The sequence below is a fragment of the Camellia sinensis genome, chromosome 13, assembly GCF_055761805.1.
Source record: "Camellia sinensis isolate YWXY chromosome 13, ASM5576180v1, whole genome shotgun sequence".
In the NCBI taxonomy this organism is placed as follows: domain Eukaryota; kingdom Viridiplantae; phylum Streptophyta; class Magnoliopsida; order Ericales; family Theaceae; genus Camellia; species Camellia sinensis.
This window is the reverse complement of record NC_138973.1, coordinates 105,045,204-105,051,138: the sequence shown is the minus strand read 5'-3', so window position 1 is coordinate 105,051,138 and position 5,935 is coordinate 105,045,204.

Here is a 5,935-nt window from a genome sequence, read left to right as displayed (position 1 = left end):
ACTGCCAAAACGACGTCGTTTTGCTTTGTTTTGCATCCAAAACAACGTCGTTTTGACAATTTTGAGCCATTTGAGCCACTGTTTTTGTGACCCTCTAGCATTGCCGAAGTAAAAATTATATTAACTAGTTTGATAGATATTTAAATTAAAATAAGTTACAAGCAACTTATTTAAATGGTAATAAACACCCCCATAGGCTTGTATCTAAAAAGAAAACCTCACTAATTCGTAAAATATTTTGGTCTTAAACCCTGATACATTATTGTCCCAACTTCTTTAAGTATTTTAGCACATCAACTTTTTTTCTTCTTTTTTTTTTTGTTTTTTTTTTTTTGAACGATAATCTAAACATCAACTTGAAGTTTTGTTTCTATTTATTCTGTTTAGTTTTAATTTTTAGAATTCACTTTTTAAAAAATTTTACCTTTTCATTTTTCATATTTTTTCGTTTTCACTGTTTTTTTAAATATTTTAAGAATTTTTTTTTTTAATTTTTGAACACACCTAACATAAAAACATTTAAAAAGTACAATATTTGTGTAAAATATCTTTAACAAAATTCACTAAATATAAAAAATACAAAAATTTAATACATTTTTCATATTTTTGTGTATTTATTAATTTTTTAAAATATTTTTTCACAAATATTTTACTATTTACATACATCCAATCCAAGTAAGGTCCATCTAAAAAAGTAAAGAAATTGCTTAAAATTATAAAAATATTCACTAAAAATAAATAAATAAATAAATAAAATACTCAATTTTCAAAAAAATAAACCAAACACACTGATTGAATTTTTGAAAAAATTGAGACCTTTAATATAATAATCAGCTTGTTTGGTTCTAGTTTTCAAAAAATATTTTTCAGAAAATTTTACTCTTTTATTTTCAGTATTTTAATGTTTTCAATGATTTTTTTTAATATTTTAAAAAAAATTTTAAAAAAAATTTAGACACACCTAATATAAATACACTTAAAAAGTATAATATTTGTAAAGAAAACCTTTAAAAAATACACTAAATTCCAAAAAATACAAAAATTCAGTACATTTTTCACATTTTTATATATTTATTAATTTTTAAAAATATTTTTTTATAAATATTTTACTATTTAGATATATCTAAGTAAGGTGCATTTAAAAAAGTAAAACAATTGCTTAAAATTTAATAAATATTTACTAAAAACAAAAAAAATACGGAAATTTTTTTTCAAATTTTGGAAAATTGAAACAAAAAATACTGAGTAATTTGTTTTTCTGAAGAATCTTAAACTATTGATCGTAATATTGATTCCACAGTTAAATAGGATATTCACACGGGGATCAAAATAATTCACTGAAATTATGTTTGTTTGTGGGATTATGGGGGTGTTTTGACAAGCAATTAAAAGATAGATTTATTCATAAATTCTTTCTAGTGTTGTAGTCCAATAAACCCACAAAATTTTATTGTATTTTATCAAATCTCATATATTGATACTTGTATTTCAGGAGGTCCTTTTTTTTCTTATTTATAATTTTTTTACAACTACTATACCATTTGTTCTATTTTGATGGTATATATTATACACAATAGAATATATATGTTTTTCTAATTTTGTTATTTCTATTTTGACAGTTTTCATAATCAGAGATGTTGGAGGAATCAATGGATTTGTTTTCATTATATGTTTTTGTAGGAGTTTCGTTACCACGGTAGTGAGAGAACATTCAAATATTGTCTTCTTGCATTGTTACGGTTCGAAACTCTATTTTTTTTTCATTGTTGCAATATTGAAGCTCTGTTTTTTTTTCTTCATTATTGCGGTTTTGAAACTCTATTTTCTTCCATTGTTGAGGTTTTGAAGTTCAGAGTTGTTGGACGAATGTTAGAAAACATTCGAATATTATCTTCTTCCATTGTTATGGTTTGAAACTCTATTTTTTTCATTGTTGCAGTTTGAAACACTGCTTTCTTCCATTGTTGCAGTTTAAAAGTTTAGAATTGTTGGATGAAGGTTAGCACCATTTTTGTTTTGCAACTGCAAGTTGGCATGTGTTTGGTAGAGATTCATGTTCAATAATGTTTGTATATGCTCAGAATTGTTCAATAATTGATTAAAGTTGGATTCAACTTTTTGATTGGAGATAGATTAATATGGTATTATGTATCAGTATGTGTGTATGCTTATTGGTTAGGTATTTCACTGAATGTGAACGTTCATATCCATAGAAGTCATTATTGTTATGGATTATCATATTTTAATATTTTGCATTTGGTTTTGTGAATTTCAACATTAGAAGTATGTGATGGTTGCATGATGTGCAATGTAGACTGATGATTGTATGATGTGAATGTTCATATATCACTGATTATTGTGTAAGTTTTGCATATTTTTTGCATGATTATTACATGATGTGAATATTCATATTGTATGAAGTCATTGCTTGTTGTGAATTATTACATTGTGATGAGTTGCAATTGGTATTGTGATCATCACATTATTAATCAATGTTAATATTCACATTCAAGAATAGTCATACAAATGCAAACAGCAATGTGTTATTTTACCAGCATGCATTTGTAATGTGAAAGTTTACATCAACATTTATTTACCACAACCCACATTAAGCCAATTGTTATGTGTATGCAAATATAAGCAACCACCAGTAATGTAGATGTTCACAGTGTCTACACTTCGATCGATGTGAATATTCATAGCGTTGCTTCTTCACGTCAAAGTACATAGGGTAGATAATTTAGAGTTTTGGAAATGCGAGGGGTCTGTTTAGTAACGTTTACGTTTTCAGTTTATATTTACAAAAATTTTATAAACTGATTTTTGTTTATTTTTGAAAAAACATAAACTACAAACGCGTTTGGTAATTGACAAAATGTTTAAAGAAATTTAAAAATATAAAAACGAGTGAGAAATGGCAAGTGGTGGCAAGTGGAGACAGAAGACGGTGGTGGAAAGTGGTGACGGTGGGTGGTGGTGGTGGTGGGTAGGTGGGTGACCGTGGCGTGTGGTGGGTAGTAGCGAGTGGGTGGTGGTGGCGGCAGGTGGTGGGTGGTGGTGGTAGGTAGGTGGCGGATGGAGGGTGGTGGTAGCGGGTGGGTGGGTAATGGTGGCGGGTGGCGGATGGCGGGTGGTGGTGGGTGGTGGCGAGTGGGTGGTGGTGGCGGGTGGTGATAGTGGGTGGGTGTGTGACGGTAGCGGATGGTGGGTGGTAGCGAGTGGGTGGTAATGGTGGTTGTGGTGGTAGCGGGTGGGAGGTGGTGGTGGCAGGTGGGTGGTAGATGACGGGTGATGGTGGTGCTGGGTAGGTGGATGATAGTGGCGGGTGGTGGTGGGTGGTGGTGGTGGTGCTAGGTGGGTGGGTGACGGTGGCGGGTGATAGTGAGTGGGTGGTGGTGGCAGGTGGGTGGTGGGTGATGGTAATGGGTGGTGGTGGTGGTGGCAGGTGGGTGGCAGGTGGCTAGTGGATGGTGGTGGTAGGTGGCTGGTGGTGGTGGTGGTGGTGGTGGTAGTGGTGGCGGCGGGTGGTAGTGGCAGGTGGGTGGTGAGTGGTGGTGGCAGGTAGGTAGCGGGTGGCGGTGGCGGTGGGCAGTAGATGGCAGTGACGGGTGGTGGGTGGTGGTTGTGGTGCCGAGGGGTGGGTGGTGGTGGTGAGTGGGTGGCAGGTGGGTGGTGGTGGCGAGTAGTGGGTGGTGGTAGCAGGTGGGTGGTGAGTGGTGGTGGCGGCAGGTGGTGGTGGCAGAAGACGGTGGTGGAAAATGGTGGCAGGCGGTGACTAGTGTTGGGTGGTAAAAAAAAAACTCAAAACTCAAAACAGAAACACTTTTTTTGAGTTTACATTTTTTGGCTAAATTTATAAACTGAGACCACTGATTTATAAATCAAAAATTTACCAAACAAGTTTTTATTTGAGTTTTTAAAATTTTTGTAAATATAAATAGAAAACTGAAAACGTAAGTGTTACCAAACGGCACCGAGAGATTTTCTCCCTAGAATAGCAGAGAGATTTTTTTTTCCTAAAATAAAGGAGGGATTTTCTCCGTGGATTAAATGGGAAATTTTCTCTATGAAATAAGAAAGATATTTTCTCCCTAGAATAAGTGAGATATTTTCACCATGAAATGATGGACTGTTATTATTATTTTATTGTGTATTAGTTTCAACATGGAAACACGCTCAAAAAGTTTGGAAGGGCAATTTGGTCATATTACCCTAAACAAGACCTAATAGAATATTAAAAAAAAGGGGGGGAGGGGGGTTAAATGGAACATAACAATCAGGAATCGGATTTTCTGAAAAACAACCTCACTTAAAATAGTTAAAAAGTTAAAAAGTCAACTATTCTCCTTATTTTTCTACACATTTTTTTGTAAAGTCAAAAAAATCAACTAAAATAGTCATTTTCCAAAACAATCCTATATATGGCAAGCAGTTTCTCTCTGGTTTGGATTTGCACTGAAGACGTGCGTCTAACTTGTGAGGCCCATCATTAATCTCATCCCGATAATTTGAATAGTTTATTTTATAAAAATTTATATGTATGTCATTCATAAAATAAAATAATTATAATTTGTTTTGAGAAATATAATCGAATTGTAATATACATTTTGACTAGTCTTTAGAGGTTAGTTACATTTAGCTAGTAAATGTGAATTTAGACCAAATACTTAATTATGTATATATATATATATAATGTGTTGGAGTTGAAAAATAATTACCTAGTGAGTTGAACATGCTTAAGCCCGTTTGGGAACTTAATCATTCTCTTAATTTTTTTGTCTATTTTTTTTATCATAAAAAAGTGAAAAAATTACTAAAAATACAAAATTTCCAAACACCCTCTTTAGCAATACAAATAAGTGATAGAGATAATGACAATGCAATGGTAAATGAAATATAATAATAAAAAAAAAAAACTCTTCTACTTGTATAGAAACTAAACATGTAAAAAAATTAATAGAACCAAACATACTGCTCAAGATCAATTGAATTTTTAGTTTTCGACTTATTTTTTTATAATATAGGGTTTAATTTGATTTTAATTTTTCTATTTTATTTATTTATTTATTTTACACTAATGCAAGCTGAACCAACCAGAATATTATATTTAACTAATTTTGTATTTTGATTTTTTAAGCATTGGAAGAGAAGTAATTAAGAATAAACGTTTTGTAATAAAAATCAGGACAGGACGAACAACTTTCATCATTTTTCTTTATTTAATTCCAATGCGAAATTTTATAAATTTTTATTAAACCTTTTAAAATTTTATGTGAATCTTTCAAATTGATAAAATTGAACCGTATTATATGATCTATTTTGATTTTTCAACTAATAAAACCAAAAACTTCAATTCAGTGCAAAATTTTTGTTCGATCCCAACCGAATCCAGCCATTTACCCCCATAATAGAACTAATCAGAAAATTGAAAAGTACCATCTTAAATGTTTTTCTGTTATTTATTTGTTTATTTTATTTTTAAAATTTTCATAGTTATATATTACTACCCCCATATAAAAGTCCCCAATCAAAAAGTTGTTACAAACTCGGCCAGTGTGTATAGAATATAGTTTAACGCTTATCATTTCCTAAATCATTTCCTAGAAAAACAGTCCAACCAACCACCAAATAAAACAACAATGGTAGGGAGTCCGAAATTCAGTGGCTCGAATGGTTTGAAATTATTAAAATGATGTTATTTTGCTGTTAAAACAATGCAAAACGACGTCGTTTTAACAGTTTCAAGCTATTTGAATCACAAATTTTATGGCCCTCAAATATTTTTCCAAATAAAAACACAATGCCGGGAAACCCATTGGAAAAGATAAATAAATAAATAAAAGGGCTGGCTGGTTAACGTGTGTGACGGGGCCATCTTAGGACGTGGTTCCACATGCTTCTAAAGTTTTGAGAATTATGCTGGATTATTTTGAAA